Raw genomic sequence first — 18,222 nt, 5'->3', positions numbered from 1 at the left:
ACCCATCACCCATTTAACCCATCCCCCACCCACTTCCCCTCTAGCAACCTTCAGTTTATTCTCTATAGTTGAGAGTCTGTTTCCTGGTTTGCCTCTCTTTCCCCACCTCGCCCCCCCCCCCGCCATGTTCATCTGTTTTGTTTCTTAAATTCCATATATGAGTGAAATCATATGGTATTTGTCTTTCTCTGATTGACTTATTTTGTTAGCATAATGCTCTCAAGCTCCATCCATATCATTGCAAATGGCAAGATTTCATTCATTTTAATGGTTGAATAATATTCTGATGTGTGTGCATACATATATACATATATATTCTGTTATATATATTCATATATGTATTATAACATATATGATAATATACATATATTATCATATATATCACTTTTTATTTATCCATTCCTCAGATATTACTGAACCATAATATCTCACCTTAGAATAAAATAGATCAAAATTTAACGGAACAAGAGTGATAATGTGATGACATTTTAATATGAGTATTCCTATGCTTCATTTCCTTTCCATGGAGCCCAGTTTATAGATTTTCCAGGTGGCATTCATTCTCATCCATCAGCGATTAAATCTTAAAGGAAACGCAAACATTTTTTTCTCAAATTATTCAGTGTTGTTTTTAATTTCAAGTATCTCTAAATTTCAATTCTTTAAGTTATTTACTTTTCAAAATTTAACTTAATTCCTTCGATTTTTTTTTTTTTTTCGTGGAAGAGAAATAGTGAAGTACTGAAATTTTGTATGTTTTTTTTCTTGTTTGTCTAGGATTAGGTCAAATATGATTGAAGAATCCTGCAATGGAGCCAGTAAGTATATGGCTGACACAGAAATGTTTCTCTGCAACTGATAAAAGTGATACAAACTGGGGCGCCTGGGTGGCGCAGTCGGTTAAGCGTCCAACTTCAGCCAGGTCACGATCTCGCGGTCCGTGAGTTCGAGCCCCGCGTCAGGCTCTGGGCTGATGGCTCGGAGCCTGGAGCCTGTTTCCGATTCTGTGTCTCCCTCTCTCTCTGCCCCTCCCCCGTTCATGCTCTGTCTCTCTCTGTCCTAAAAATAAAAAAAAAAAAAAAAAACGTTGAAAAAAAAAAAATTAAAAAAAAAAAAAAAAAAAGTGATACAAACTTAAGTTTAGCATTGATAATTATAAGAAAATAAGGAAGAAATAAAAATAAAACAATTGAGAGTGGATGTGTGTTGTGGTCATAGAGAACTTGAAGTACAATTGGTAATGGGACTCTCCACTGAGAGGATAGTCAGAGAAAGATCATTCCATGGAGACACGATAAAGAATGATCAGAAAAATTGGAGTAAAACATTGATGTCATCGACTCATAAAAAGAGGGTAGAATCACAATGTAGAAAGATATGCCAATGGTAAAAAATGATTCAGGGAGATTAAATACTAATTAAAATGTATCCATTTGATTGAACAATCAGTAAGTTTATGGGGGTCACATTTATGAGTCATTCAATGGAATGGTAAAAATGGATGCTTAAATGCAGTAAGTGAAGAAAGCTGATGAGGTGATGAACTGATTATAAATTATAGTTTGGATGACCTCCACTGGCAAACTAAATGTAGGCAAGGCAATAGCAGAGTTAAGTATTGGAGGACGGAGGGGTATACTGCTGAGGTTTTTTCAGCCTCATGGCATCTGTATTTTATCTGTTCAGGAGAAAGCATGATCCCTGACAGAGAAAAATTAGGTGGTGAGAGGGACTGCCTACAAAAACAATCATGTAAGATGAGTAGGTCAAAAATTTGACATCGTTACCTTAAGTAAAATTATGACCTAAAATCAATTACACAGAACTGATGCTTACCAAGAAAAAAGTATAAAAGAAGTTATGTACAAGACTCATGTCTGGATTTTGAACTGACACATTTCCCTATGTCAAAATACTTGCATACTAAATTTTACAACTCTAAATAAAATGCAAATGGCACCCTTTAGCTGTGTCCAAGCCCCCTCAGTAGTGGTGCCTGGGTCTTGGTGGTGGACATAGCCCGAAGTTACACGGGGGCAGTACCATCTCAGCATTCACTCAGGGAGGAGGCACAGTGTGTGACTGACTATGGTCTCAACATTTGCACTTGGCATTGGATGAACAATATGGTGACACGAGAGCCTGGGATTCTTTGACTACAAAAGACCAGATATTTATTCCAACCAGGAGTAGCCATGTATGTTTTAAAGAATGGTTGAAGAAGGCTTAGACTGATATCAATGGGGGCTAGGCAGGATGAAGACCGTGTGACTTGAAGCACAAGAAGGATTTACCATGTCATTGCTGGCATAAAAATAGCAGCAGTCACATTATTTGGAATGTAGGTAGCCTCTAGAAATTGTACAGCCAGCCAACTTTGCTGCTTATATTTACAGTGGCCATTTAGTGACTACTTTAGAAGCTCTTCATGTCCTAGTAAGTGATATTTTTTTTCATACTTTCTAAGCAAAAGGCTATATTTCATGGGAAAATGGGGTGCTTGTTAAGCTGCCTTGAATTTACAATTATGGTCATTCATGCTTCAGGAGAGGATAGAAAGTTTTAAAACACGTCTTACAAGTTAATTGATCCGGCATTTTTTGAAGCATTTGTAGTTATTATGTGTTTAATATTAATCTGTGGTAGTATCTTGCTCTAGATGTACAGACGTTTATGTAACAGTAGGATTACTCTGTAACTGGAACATTTTCAGCATCCCATTTTAAAGGTCTGGTATTGTTTTTAAATACCATTTTGTGGGAGAGTCTGGACATCCCTTGGCTTGGATTCTTCTACTAAGCTTTATAGTCTGTATAAGCACATGGATTAATTATGTCTAAAAAGGCCCTGGATATATTCCACACTTCTATAGTGATTATATTACATTAGGTATTCTTTATTTAAACTTCAGTTTCAACTAGTTTAGCTCTTCTCTTTAAGGAGTGACAAGACATGCCTGTTGATAACTTTGAGTGTTTGTCTTGCTATTTCATGGGAAACTATTGTAATATTTTTGTGCCTTTAAAGATGTTAGTTTTTGTCTACCAAGTCAGCCTATGTCTTTTCAAAAAGATGAAAAGGTAATGAATGACAATCTCTCTAATATGTATGCAAATCTTCATAATAATGGAGAAAACTTAACTGGTGTATTTGAATAGCAAACTGGAAAAAGTTCCCTAGAGAAATGGAAATCTGATAGCTTTGTGAGGAAAGGTATTTAAAAGACTAATCTGTAATTCTGCTACTAAAAGAATTTGAATATCAAATGTGTCTGAAAAAGGATTTTCCTTATGTTAAGCAGATTTTTAAGATGTCCCTCATGACCTTTACCTCCAGGTGTTAGTCCCATGATTATGTCATGTTACATGGAAAATGATGTTGCAGATGTAGGCAAGATTACTAAGGAGTGGACCATAAAATGGGGAAATTATTCAGGTGGCACTAATCTAATAACATGACTGACAGATCCCTTTTAAGCAGAAAGTTTTCTCACTGTTGGCAAAAGATTAAGTCAGAAGGACTCAAAGTACAAGAAGGATCCATACCATGTCGTTGCTGGCTTGAAAATGGAGGGAGCATATGAAAAAAAAATGCAGGTGACATCCACAAACTGAAAGCAGATCCTAGCTGACAGCCAGCAAGGGAACAGGAACTTCAATCTTAAAACAAGAAACTGAATTCAGCCAACAACCCAAGAAAGAGTGAAAGAGAAGTCTTCCCCAGAGCCTCCCGATAGGAACTCAGCATCCTGACTCAACATTTGACTTTGGCCTTGTGAATAACTAAGCAGAGACCCAGCTGAGAATGCCTGTCCTCATTGACAGAAACTGTGAGATAAGAAAAGGGTGTTGTTTCAAGCCATAAAGCTTAAAGTAATTTGTTACTCAGCAATTAAAAAACTAAAACAATCCTCAAATAATGTTCTCTAAAGGCAATCATCTTAAGGTTTCCTAATGTAAAACAAGAATAATTACCTCTCTTATCACAAAAGTGACCTCAGTATATGATTGGTTTCTATTTCTGTTAGCATTCTATTATTCTAGAGATATTTTAAATGTTGACTCCTTCATCAAAATAAAGGCACTAATGGCAATTTGAAGAATCTACAAATACTTTATTTGTTCATTGGTGAAATGATAATTATAAAAATTTGAATGCACTAGTATGCTAAACGTCTTCACTGGTAAATTTACATTTTATTTGGCATTAAAACTCAAGGCACTTCTATGTGTGGTAAACTGTATTATTTCCTCAAATTATTTCTATTCTGCCCAACCTGGCCATGGCTTCCTTGTGGGCTCATTATACTTTCACACACCTCATTGACTATACATGTGACTTACTTTGGCAGATGGAAAGAAAACAGAAGTAACAGTAGGTCAAGTTGTGAAATAAAGCCATAAGAGGCATGGCCAGTTTCCCATTGTCCTTTTGGAGTTTTGCTACTTGCCATTAGACGCAGGACCCAGATGAATGTGGCAGCTTCAGCCTGGATTCTACCTTCAGCCATGTTTCAACAATGAAGATATATGGAGGTGACTTGGACTCACACCAAAGACTGGAGTTCAGCCTAGCCCAGATGTACCTTGCTGACTAAGATGAGATGAGCTTAATCTCAACCAACACGCATACCTCTTAGTATGATATAAATGCTTGTTTTGTAGCCATTGGCATTTTTGTGAGTTTTTGTAATGCACTATTATCTCAACAAAAATTTGACCAGTACATCCATTTGTATTTGTTTGTTTGTTTGTTTTTTGGTTAGACTCCACGTATGAGTGGAATTATACGGTATTTGTCTTTCTCAGTCTGACTTATTTCACTTTGATTGATATATCACATTTTCCTTATTCATTTGTCTACTAATGGACACTAACAAACAAAAAGCAGAATCAGACCTATAAATACAGAGAACAAACTGATGGCTACCAAAGGGGAAAGAGGTGGCAGGTTGGGCAATGGCTGAAGGGGAGTGGGAGATTCAGGCTTTCAATTATGGAATGAATAAGTATCAGGAATAAAAAAAACACACAGCGTAAGGAATCTAGTTAGTAATTTTGTAGAGGTGATACAACAGGACAGATGGTAGATACACTTGTGGTGAACATATCATAATGTGTAAACTTGTGTAATCACTAAGTTGTACATCTGAAACTAATGTAACATTATGTGCCAATATACTCAAATAAAAAGCTGTAATAAAAAATTTGACCAACACAATCTAAAAGCAGATACAATTTATGAAGAATATGTGATATAGTGGTTTGGGTATAGGAGAAGTATTAATTTTCTTATTGTAACAATAGGAATAATACTGCTTTACTAATGAGTTTAACCCTGACCTAACAGAAGAATATTAACAACTCAAGGCTCCATTTTACTTTCCATTTTGATATTAATCCCTTTTAATTTAGCTTTCTCTCAGTGTATAATAGAAGTATAAGCTTAGAAGTAATTATTACCTAGTACAGAATATTTTATGACTGTTTACAACATTATTCATATTAAAAGCATAAATTTACTTCCTCTTACTTGAGGTTGATGGCCTAGTCATAATTACTTTATTTAGGGAAAAAGATATCTGTTTTGACCTCAAGATAATTATGGTACACAACTTTGTTATATATTAAGTTATCCATAAATATTGAATGACTGACACAAATACAACAAATGAATCAGTGACATAGTGAATAAATCCAGTTCTTGGCCATTCAAAACCATCCCAGAAGACTGATTGTAACTATAATGCATTACTATAGTAATACATAATGATGATATAGAAAATTATTTTATTAATGATAAATATATTTGAATTTAAATAACAAAGGATTTTTCCCCCTATTTTGAGGATCTAGCAATATGAAAAATAGAAGTACTTTAGGTAATAGAGCTACCATGTGCCAGGACAGAGAATTATCTTTAAAAATCAAAAATTATGCTCTGCCTCATTGCCAAAGTAATCAATTTCATAGTGTGACTATTTAGTCAGTTTTACAGATGAAGGTAATACAGGGGAAAGGTTTAGAAATATATTATTAAGTCTACTTAAGAAAAATACATTTTAGAATACGGTACTTAAGCTAAAAATTTTATATGCCTAATGGGAAACAAAGTGCACTAAAGACTGAGTGGAAAGAATGGATGTTCAATTTTGGTGATAGCGATAAAATAGAGAAGCATATTTAAAGAAAACTAAAACTCATCCAAATAAGCCTTATTTTGTACTCCAGTCCTTCTGTGAAACTCTTCTGAGATGGTAAATAAGTCCAGGACATGCTGCTCTTAAAGGTAGCAAAAAAAAAAAAACAAAAAAAACTGTAATACTTAAGATATTTGGCACTAATTGGAACTATTTTGTAATACTGAGTAAATACAAATATGAAAGTATAAATTTTTTCACATATCATTAAGAATAAAACATATGAGAACATAGGAAAATGCATGAGAAGAATGGAGAATTCTTATAGTATATAAAAATGTAATATATGGTAATGAAACAATAAAGTGTTCCTAGGTATATTTCAGAAAAATATTTTAAATATATCATGTGGTTGATATTAAATGTTTAAGATTATATTAAGAAAAAACCAATGTTTTCTTTTAAATAGCATAAAATGTAAATGATTTTGTGAATAACCCTATTTTGAAACACTAGTTTCTATACATTTGCAAAAAAACTGAGAAAGAATACAGATTTAATTATACAATTACAAAATTTAATTGTTAAAACGTTCATACTGTTAGAGAAAATTTCCAAAGGAATTATATATGTGCAAATATTTATGTATGTAAACACGTATTTATCTAACCAGTTAGGAAATGTTTAAACATTTCAATCAATATTTTTATTGATCAAAATTAAATAAATAATTCAGTATTTTTTTCTAGTTATTAAAGTCATAACAAACCATTCTAATGTGTAATCAGTTTTTCTTTCATCCTTTTGATCCCAAAATAATGTTTGACTCTTTTTTATTTAATAGAATCTGGAGAACTCAAGGAGACAACTTTATAAGAAAACTAAGATTTTAATTTACAAGTTCTGCATAAAATCCTGTCTTAGAGAAATTTCTTGGCTCATAATTAAAAATATATGCTCAAAATGTGAAATACCCCTGGTTTCGCATTTCTCTTATAGAGCAATTTTAACCTCTTCTTTTTTTATTATTTCTTTCATTATTTATGCATTTATTTTTGTCTCGTTAATGTGAAGAATTTAAGTTTAGTTTTGTTTCTATTTAACTGAATAGTTAAGATATCTGTAGGAAATATTACCCCCCTACCTTTTTTTAACTTCAGAGGGCAAAATCTGTCACTAGCTCTTCTAATCACATTGGATTAGTTACAAACTAATTGAATAAGCAATATATCATGCCATCTAATAAAGCTTCCAAATTTCAGAAAAGATGAGAGTAGCATCTCTCAGATGTCTAATTACTCATGATCTAACAGAAAGCTTAGAGTGTGAACTTGGAATATGGGTTGGCACATTTCTTCTCTGCTTTTTCTAATATAGACTGTCTTATCAGGGATTTTAGAAAGTGTCAAAAATGATTTTGTTTCATTTATTCACACATTGTAGAAATCTAGAAATCATTATACTTAAATTTTTTGATCCCAGGATGAAGGAGCTTTCGTTTGAATGGCAGACTTAACATTTTAGGAAGGAGCAAGCCTTTGTTAAATATCTCTTTAACTCATCTAATTAAGTCCACTTTCATCTAACTGGTACTTGGTATTCTCTGGACATTATGCTCTAAATCAACAAATTTGCTAAAGTCCTTTTATGTATATTTCAAATTCCAATATGATACACAAAACAAAAATCTTTTAGAAAATGTCTTGAGAAGTTTGTTGTGATGAGTAGACAGACACAAGCAGCTCTAAGTGCTGTGTCAGAATAAGTTGATTTTTTTTTTTTTTTTTGTAAAATTAAAAGAAAATCACCTCAGGGGCTTGAATAGTCATATCTAATGCTCCACTGCAAGGCAAGACAGCTTTGCATGTATCCACATGTATCTATACATGGGTAGGACTCTGTTTAGAAAGCCATTTCTGATTAAGAATTTTTTTTTTTTGAGAACCATAAGAAAGCCATTATTTCTCTAATATGCAATCACATTCCAGGAGATACATTATCATCTAAGGTTTTATTGGCATTAAGACATTACCAATATAATACAAAAAAACCAGCAATATTAAATATCATAAAGTGTTAAGGGAACTACAGATCATTTTAACCTACAAAGAGTAGAAAAGATTTCATAGAGGGTATATAATTTGAACTATAATTTCATAGATAAGAGGGATTTGGAAAAGTGAAGAAGATAAAGAATATATAGATAACAGCATACTCTAATATAAATGGAAAAAAGTTTGGTATGTGAATAAAATGACATGAATAAAAAATATGAAACCCAATACTATCAAGTCAAAGTAGATACATTATATTGGCTGATAGTAAGTTCTAATGGAAATTGGTAGATTTGTAACTATATATGCTTCCCATTTTTCCTTTTTATTTATTTATTTATTTTAGTAATAAAACCTCTTTCCTGGTGAGAGTTGGTACATTGTCTTCACCTGATACAAGGAAGAATAAGTGAGCCAGATCCAGCTAAAAATCTTAGCCCTCTGGACAAGGTGATATATTCATAGAAAAGTGACCACAAATGTGTCAACCAGACTTCCTCTATGATTTTTGATTCTGAGAAAGAAAGAACTGTTGAGATTTCTGGAGAGAGATATAGTCTTTGAAAGAGCAGTTTGCCATCAGGCTTGGCCTTATTAGGCTTCTTTAATATTTTCATCCAAATTGGCTTAAATCCAGACCTTTACATGAATAAAAGGAAGCAAAATCAAGGAAAATGGGAGTCCAGGGGTGGGGAAAAAGAGTAGAGAATTGACAACATCATTTAGCCTTTAAACTTCTCCTTGCCTGACTTTTCAATTATGTAAGACACAAAAACTCTTCTTCTTCCTTTTGTTTTATAATATGCAACTAAAATAAATGTCTCAAACTTGGAATGGTTATAAATATAGGCAAAAATTTGGTCACAGAGAGGAGAATGTGTTTAGTGTATGTAATCAGTAAGTAATAATGATAAATCACTTACTAAACATTTTCCAGTATAATAATGTACACACACTCAGGAAATGCCTTCCTTATACTCAGGAAGATGCCTGGCCAAGTGTCCTCCTAGAATACAGAAAGTGGTCAATCAGTATTTATGGAATAAATGAGGAACTGAATGACCAGGCTATAAAAACAAATGAAATACATCTTAATCCTCTTCTTCAATGAAAGTGTTTATATGTTCTTTTCCTTCCCTCATTCTATCTACTCAGTTCTTGGTTATTTCTATCCTTGCACAGAAGGTTTAATATTTTACTAATATAATTTGAGTGAAGAAATAATAATAAAGTGTATATATGACAAGGGAAGTATTAATGTTTGCGACGGACAAAAAAAAATTGACCTAATAGAATAGAAAGACCATTCATTCTCTAAAATTGTAGCCGAGGGGAAAAAACAACAACTTGCCTGATAGCCTATGAGTGCTTAATTATCAGAACAATGAATAAACTTTTATTTTGTAGAAAACAGAAAGTAACTGCAGGACGATTAATGACATAAGATGAACAGAATAATGAACAGAATAATGGCATAATCAAAGCAAGGTTTTAAGAAGATCAATCTTGCAGCTTTTGGTAGAGAATAAAGTGTGTGTGTGTATGTGTGTGCATGTGCACGCAAGCAAGTGCACATATTCAAATGTTGAGAAAAATACTTTCTAGGTTTAGGAGACAGTAACTTATATTTTATTGTTACCATTTCTCTGCTACTTTAGTCTAAGTTCAAGAGCTATGTGTTCTTTTCTTCAAATTTCTCTGATGCAACCAAAGTAAGAGCATAGTCCACAAAGCTGATGGATCTTCCTATAAAAGTATTGAAAACTCTGTAGATTAGGAGTCTGGTCAGGCTCATCTACATCCTCTGCATAGGGCCTTCTAAGACCTAAACAAGGAATCTATTGGGTTCTTACCTAGAGGCATCTGCTTCCAAACTCATTCAGGTTGTTGGTAGAATTCAGGTCTTTTTGCTTGCAGAACTGAGGCTCTGGTTTCCTTTCTGGTTGTCAACTGGAGACCACCCTCAGATTTTATAGGAATTCCTGGTCACATGGTGACCTCCATCTTCCAGGCAACAATGGCGGATTAAATCCTCTTCATGCTTCAAATCTCTTTGACTTCTTCTTCTGCCACCAGCCTGAGAAAACTCTCCGCTTTGTAAAGATGCATGGGATTAGATTACACCCACTCAGACGATGTCTCTATGTGAAGTCACAAATTAGTAACTTTAACTACATCTTCAAAATTCCCTTTTGCCATGTAATATAAAATAATCATTGGTGTAACACCAGAGGCAAAGGTTACAAAGGCTATCTTTTTTTATTAAATTGTGGTAAGAACACTTAACATGAGATCTACACTCTTAATGAACATTTAAGCACAAAATACAGTATTGTTAACTATAGGCACAATGTTGTAAAGCAGATCTCTAGAATTAATTCATCTTGCAAAAGTGAAATTTTATTCCTGTTGAGTAATGAATTCCCATTTCTCCTGGCAACCATCATTCTATTTGAATTTGACTCTTCTAGATACCTCATGTAAGTGGATTCACGTAGTATTTGTTCTGTGACTGGTTTATTTCACTTAGCATAAAGTCCTCCAAGTTCATCCATGTTACTGCATATGACAGGATTTTATTTTTTAAAGCTGAATAATACTCCATTGAATATATGTACCACATTTTCTTTATCCATTCATCCACAGATGAACATTTAGGTTATTTCCATATCTTGGCTACTATGAATAATGCTACAATGAACATGGGCATTCAGATCTCTTCAAGATCCTGATTTTCATTGGAATATACCCAGAAATGGGATTATTTGATTAGAAGGTAGTTCTATTTTTAATTTTTGAGGCACCTCCATAGTGTTTTCCATAGTGGATATACCATTTCACATCCCTACCAACAGTGTACAAAGATTCCAGTTTCTCCATGTCCTCACAAACATTTGCTGTCATGTATATATTTTTTAAATAAAATAGCCACCTTAACAAGTGTGAGGTGATGTCTCATTGTGATTTTGATTTGTATGTCCCTATGACTAGTGATGCTGAGCACCTCTTAATGTCTTTGTTGGCCATTACTAAGTCTTCTTTTATTAAAATGTCTATACCAATTCTTGCCCATTTTTTAATTGAGTAATTTGTTTCTTAGCTATTGAGTGTAGGGGTTCCTTATATGTTTTGGAGATTAAACAGTTATCGGATATGTAGCTTGCAAATGTTTTCTCCCATTCCATGGGTTGTCTTTTCATTTGTCGTTTCCTTTGCTGTACAGAAGCTTTGCAGCTTAATGTAGCTCCACTTGTCTGTCTTTGTGTTATCAGTGCTTTTGCTTTCGTATTCAAGAAATCATCACCAAGGAAGGCCAATGTGTTTTAAACATTTTATTGTTGTTTTTTGGTTTTGGTTTTTTTTAAGCTATTCGAGATACTTTGTGATTCCATATGAATTTTAGGATTGTTTTCTCTGTTTCTCTATAAATGCTATTGGGTTTTTGATGGGCATAGCACTGAACAAGGGCCATCTTAATATTCTGCCCAATATAAGGAAAATGTATTTTCAGACAGAGTCTGATGTTCAAATTGATTTAATAGCAGAATTCCATGTTAGCCTTTAAGTATCTCCCTCAAAAAACCATCATATTTCTATTTCTTTGGGAGATTTTTTAAATCAATTTTTTGTACCATTCCACAGGTTAAACTGTCTTCATTTTCTTAAAGAATTGCATACATAGTAGAAAGATTTTGATTCATTGGTTTTCACCTTATACAAAAAAAAAAAACAAATTTGCTAGATGATAAGTGACAATTTTAAAAGCATAAAAAGTCATGATGGCAAAGAAGCTGCTAAAGTATAAAGCCATCAATAGGTATATTTACAGGTGAATTATCAGAAAATCATAGGCCAAAATTGTCAACTATTGAGAAGGTAGAATGCTTGAACTATCAGATAAATTCAATTTATATACGTAATGAGCCAAAATGTCAGTCTAACCAAGAGCCACTGTAGTTCCTGAATTATATGCCTTGTCTGTCTTAAGTTAGCAATTTAATAGGATAATTGGTGAGATTTACAGCTATTAAAGCACAACCTTAAGGAGATAATTTTAATACTTGATAGCATAGGTAGACACATTTGTTAGTACTAAAAGTGGCAGGACCTATTATTGAATTATAGGACAGAATAACAGTGAATTATGGAAAAATTATAATAAGGCGTTCTAAAATTCTCAATGGAAATGTGCATTTGCATTCCTTAAAAAAATCTGAGGAAATGGGCTTTAAAATTTTCAACAAATAATATTAAAAATGAAAATGAAAGAACAAAAAGTTGAAAATACACCTGGAAGATCTTTTTGTTTACTTTGTGGTACATATTTAGTTAATACGAAAGTGTCATCAATCACAATATACCACACCATCAAGAACTCCAGTGTGATTTGATTATATCTATCTGAGAGTTTTGTAAATGGTTACATATTTTAACATTTCAAAGATTGTAGATGCTTTAGATTTAATATATTCACTTAATAATTATGTGCTTAATTTCTTCAAAGTATGAGCTCTCTCACAGTCAGCTTTGCTTCTTAATTCAGTGAAATGAGCTTTGGGTTTAAAGTGTTTGCTCCACTGTTTCTGACCATCCTCCTCTCAAAAGATCAGATAAAAATTATGATGACCGAACTGATAAGACCAATCAATTTCTGTACTGGTTCAATTAACTATGCACATGCTACCATTTACCCTTGCACAAGATATAGGATGTCATTTTAACTGCCAGTAAAATGGTACAGAGTAAAATATGAAAATAGTAATTATGTCATACCTATTTCAATGTTTCTTGAAAGAACATAATGAATATATGATTTTTAAAACCTGGGTTTTTCTTGGTGAATTTCCAACATGTTAATACATGTTATGAAAACTTATTTCCATTTATGAAACAATACTTGGAAATAGTAACATAGTAAGTGAAAGTTCATTAAAACAGAAGGCGCCTCTGTTACACTGTATCGCTGTTGAAGTTAAGCATTAGGATATGCACCTTTATGCCCTTTGCTTAATCTCATTGCCTGTCAGCTTTGCTTTTTCCATTTCAGCAGTCTAACTCTCAGAATATTAGTTACCCAGGAGGCTTTATTTCATAGCAGAGAACTCTCTGATTTATATAATCATAGAGATTTCCTATTTGAGGTCAGTTATTATGTTATGTGTCACATCTCTTAAAAATTAAATATAGCCATCTTTATCTTTCTGCTTCACCTGAGGAGCCAGTGTGTCACGCTTATTACCCAGCCCATAAATTGCTCTTTAAAATGAATTGGATTTATTTGCTTAAAAAAAAACTTTGATATTTAAATTAAACACAACCTTAATTAAATTTGTACTTTAAGAGGAAAAGCAATGATCCTTCACTATGACTAGAGGGAAATAGCTTTAATTGTGCCCACTATTTCAGAGATGATCCAATTTTACTTTTACTTATTTGTAAGAAATATGTCAATATTTTGGCAACTCTTTTACAAGTTATTTATACATCTTTTATCAAATCTCTGCATTAATTTCCAATGTAAACACTAACTTTTATTACTATAATTATAAGAACTTATTTTAATCTTTACTTGATGAAGATTTGTCTGGTTGTTCTTAATTAATTTTAATGTAGTGAATTAAGTTTTTGAATCATATTTCATTCCTTAACACAAAATTTAAAGTGTTTTTAATAAATTAAAACAAAATAAAACGTTTTAACATTACATACACATATTAAGTGCCCATTGTCATTATAAGATTTGGAAATGGAATTTAAACCTTATTTCCATTCTTTTATAAATATGTGCCTACAGGCTTGTCACCTAATATCATTTTTTTATCTATAATTGGGAATAATAAGGTAAATATATAAATTAACACAGAGCCTGAAATATTATAATGAGTCAAAATAGTAGCTATAGTTTAATTAATCTTATTTTAATTATAAAGTATTTTATATAAAAATTGCCTTATGTTTCTTTGAAAGTCCAGTTGTATTGTTTTGTTTTGTTTTAAATTTGTCTTAATCTATATTTAATCTGTATTTCCAAGGGTAATTTATACTTCAGTTCACACAATTTTACGAGCATTAAAAGTATAAAAGGGTAAGAAGTCAGAAATTATAATCACAGAATTTTATAATTGAATGTATCTTAAAGATCATCTCATCCATCACCTTCATCATGAGACAAATACTAGTTACATAAAGCCCAGCTAATTATAAGCAGACTATTGATCAGAACTAAGTTATAATGGTGACATTAAAGCGATCCATCTAGAATGCCAAATCATCCTGCAAAATATACAACTCTTAAACTTCTATTAATTTCTTTAGAAAAAATAATACAGTACATAAATATTTTGATGAAAATTGTACATTATTGGAAAATTTTATTCTATTAATTTGGTAGAAAATGCGTATGTACTTCATCCCATTTTTCTAAATTCCTTCTTTTATTCACTCCCATTGATTACAGGAAAAGAGCAACTAAGTACATTTATTTGCCTGAATTAGTTCCATTGTATGTGTAGTTGATGGGAAATTACCATCTGTTGAAATCTGTCATTATAGAAATTCAGAACATAATTTATATAAAATTGCGTTAATTATCAATTGCTGTATAACAAATTATCCTTGACCTCTGTGGCTTTTAGCAACAAGATGTATTATCTCAGTTTCTGTGGGTCAGGGAGCTAGACGCTGCCTGGCTGTGTCTGATGGCTTTGGTTACCCAAACAGCTGCTTTCAAGGCAGCTGAAAACAGTAGTCATTTCAAGACATTTATAGAGAAAGAACCCTTTTCAGCTCACTCATGTGGTTGTTGGCAGGATTCGGTTCTTTGCACACTATTGGCCAAAATCATCCTTTATCTCCTTGCTATGTGGACATTTTCACAGGAAATAACAACATGGCTGCTGGTTTCTTCGGAGTGAGCAAACAAAAAGGGAAGAGAGAGGGACAGAGAGAGAGAAAACACAATGGAAATCACAATTTGTTAAAGCCTAATCTTGGAAGTAGCATATCACAATATACCTTTTGCCATTTAACATTTATTAGAAGCAAGTCACCTGTTCCTGTCTATATTCAAATGGAGGGATTTACACAAGGGTGTAAATATCAGGCGGGTGGGGAACACTGGGATCCATTCCAGAAGCTGCCTACTGCAGAGATTATAAATGAGGGAGTGGCTTTACAAGCTTCTAAACTCTTCATATAATTTTTCCATGTTCATGTACAAGGGGCTTTATTTAAAAAAATTACCAAGATGTTTTATTCTGAGTTCTTCATTTTGTTTTGCTGAATATATATATATATGTGTATATATATATATGTATACACATATATATATATACACATATATATATGTGTATATATATATATACACACACACACATATATGTATATATATATACACACACACACACATATATATATATACATATATATATACGTATATATATATACGTATATATATATATATTAATGATGAGCTCCATGCTACTCATTGAAACAATTTATTTATTTATTTATTTTTTTTTGAAACAATTTTTTTAAAGACAAGTGACATATTTATAGAAGTCAAGATGATAAGTAATGATAAGCATGTAAGATGTACCTTATAGTCTCAATTTTAAAGTTGAGAATCTATTTATATTTTCCATTTTTCTTTGTTATTTATTTGTAGCTATTCACTTCAAGTTATAAAGCCCACTTTCACTTTACAATTTTTATTTTGTGGCAAACATATTAAACTCAGCTTAGTACAATGAATGTGGCAGAAAATTTCTTTTGATCTCAGAAACACAAATTGAACCTTCAATACACAAAAATACATAACATATTCCAGCAGTGTACTTTTTAATTATACTAAGCCCTCACTAAACTAGATGGATTCTCCTTTGTAATAATGACCAAATGAGCTGCCTTTCAACTTCCGAATTGGAGACTCATTGATAGAACACTGGAAATGCAATTCACACAGATAAGAAACTAAGAGAAGGAAAGTGGATTTATTAACTTAGAAACTAATAATCTTAGCAAGGGAATATTTGACATAAAAATCAGAAAAATAATTCAAAAATATTTTTAAAAATCAGCAAAAAAATTAATATCAGAAAACACAATAAAATATAATCTGGATGTCTGAGTACCATACTTTACTTTAAAACAGAAACAAGTACTACTTTTCACAAATTTGGGGGAAACTCATGAATTTAAGTTTTTGTTGGAAGGTTCAATACAATAATGAATAGTTCATGCATTTTAAAGTCACGTGGCTTTCCCTTACATTTGTTTTGGATATCATATTCATCTTACATTATGAGACACTTAACATCTTATGTGTATTATTGAAATAATGATTATGTAAATTCTGTTAGGATAAAATAAAACAGTGTAAATGAAGCACTGCCACAGATTCTTCCCTAGCAAACTCTCAACAAAGGTAGGATACAATATTGGAGGAGTAAAATTTTCATTTGCATACAGTTTTGTTCTATTATTGTAACTTATAATCAGATAACTATTCTATTTTCAGTATGGACAAACTTGAAGACGAAAATAAACAGAAGGGAAAACTATTTCCAACATTAAACTACGAACAAGAGATAACCACGATTACTATGTTGTTGCATGTTCTCTCAGACTGTGTTCAATACATATACCTACCTATATACATTTCAAACAAACTTCTAACCTTACTACTTTATGATCCAACTTTTAATATAAACACTGAAGGAGGAAATATACATATAAACTGATTCCCTGTCATAGACACACACACAGAAATTTAAGGTTCATATTTTTCCCTTCTCATTATTTTCTTGGCTAATTTTCCCACCCACACTTACCTGTAGGGATGGGAAGTTATAAACTTATAAAAAAAAAGGATGAGGGAAATTTCAATGAATACTAAACATTAAAGTTGGATTTATGTAGTATTAATATGTGGAACCACCCTCACTAATAATTATAACAAAGTAAATAATTCACTGATTTTGTAAAACGTGTAACAGATGTATCTTTCAGGGAAATACTATATATTAATATATATACCTCTGTTTTCCACCTCCCTTTTTAACAGAGACATATTTTTAATAAGATGTTTACTTATTTTATTGCTTTATTTAATGAAATAAATTGTAATTAGAGAGAAAATATCTACAGTTCCATATTTATGATATATACATGCACAGAGCACAAGCATATATGTGTCTCTGTGAAGATATACGTGTGTGTGTGTGTATATATATATATATATATATATATATATATATATATGACATATATGGAAAGTGATTTAGACTCTATCCTTTTAAATTTATTTTTAATGATTATTTGTTTTTGAGAGAAAGAGAGAGAGACAGAGACAGAGAGAGAGAGAGAGAGAGCACGAGAGGGGAGGGGAAGAGAGAAAAAGAGGGAAACACCAAATCTGAAGTAGGCTCCAGGCTCTGAGCTGTCAACACAGAGCCCAACGCAGGTCTTGAACTCGTGGACCATACGATCATTACTTGAGCCGAAGTCAACACTTAACCAACTAAGCCACCCAGGTGCCCCTAGACTTTTAAAATTATTTAAAAATTATTTCTATATTCTTATTCTAGTTACTTTATACTAATGGTATAATGTATCAGAAAATATAAAGTTATTATGATTTAAAATACTAGTTATGCATCATATTCTGTTAAGTACCCATCATATTTATAAAACAAATAGAAGTTTAGTAAGGACTAGCTAACATATCTTTATCTTGTTATGGATAATTATATTTATTAATGTAATTGTAGTCAGCAATTTCTGAAAACTAAAAAAAAACACAAGTTAAACTCTAATGTGCTATTTTTAAAGTTGTATGTATATGTATATACTATACATATACACATATACATTTACTCCACCATATGACTAGGGAAATTAGACTGACATTTAATTTCAGTAATAGAGAGATAAATTGTTCAAATCACTTGCAGTTAGAACTACACGCTCATAATAGAATATTCCTACTTAAATATCCATTTCAATCTTATTCTACTCTTTTGAGAACTT

The 18,222-nt window shown here is 32.1% G+C and overlaps 1 long non-coding RNA gene across 1 annotated transcript in view; it reads right to left on the bottom strand.

The window, feature by feature from the left end:
* Window positions 1–503: 503 nt before the first annotated feature.
* LOC122230287 overlaps window positions 504–18,222 on the bottom strand; it is a 110,424-nt gene continuing 92,705 nt past the window's right edge. Inside the window, exons 2-4 of the long non-coding RNA XR_006207368.1 lie at window positions 14,985–15,096; window positions 3,546–3,659; window positions 504–583 (exon numbers count right to left, since the gene is read on the bottom strand). This is a non-coding gene — a long non-coding RNA (uncharacterized LOC122230287). The remainder of the gene's footprint in view (window positions 584–3,545; window positions 3,660–14,984; window positions 15,097–18,222) is intronic.

The sequence above is a fragment of the Panthera leo genome, chromosome C2 (genome assembly GCF_018350215.1).
Source record: "Panthera leo isolate Ple1 chromosome C2, P.leo_Ple1_pat1.1, whole genome shotgun sequence".
Classification (NCBI taxonomy): domain Eukaryota; kingdom Metazoa; phylum Chordata; class Mammalia; order Carnivora; family Felidae; genus Panthera; species Panthera leo.
This window is presented reverse-complemented; position numbering and strand designations above follow the sequence as displayed.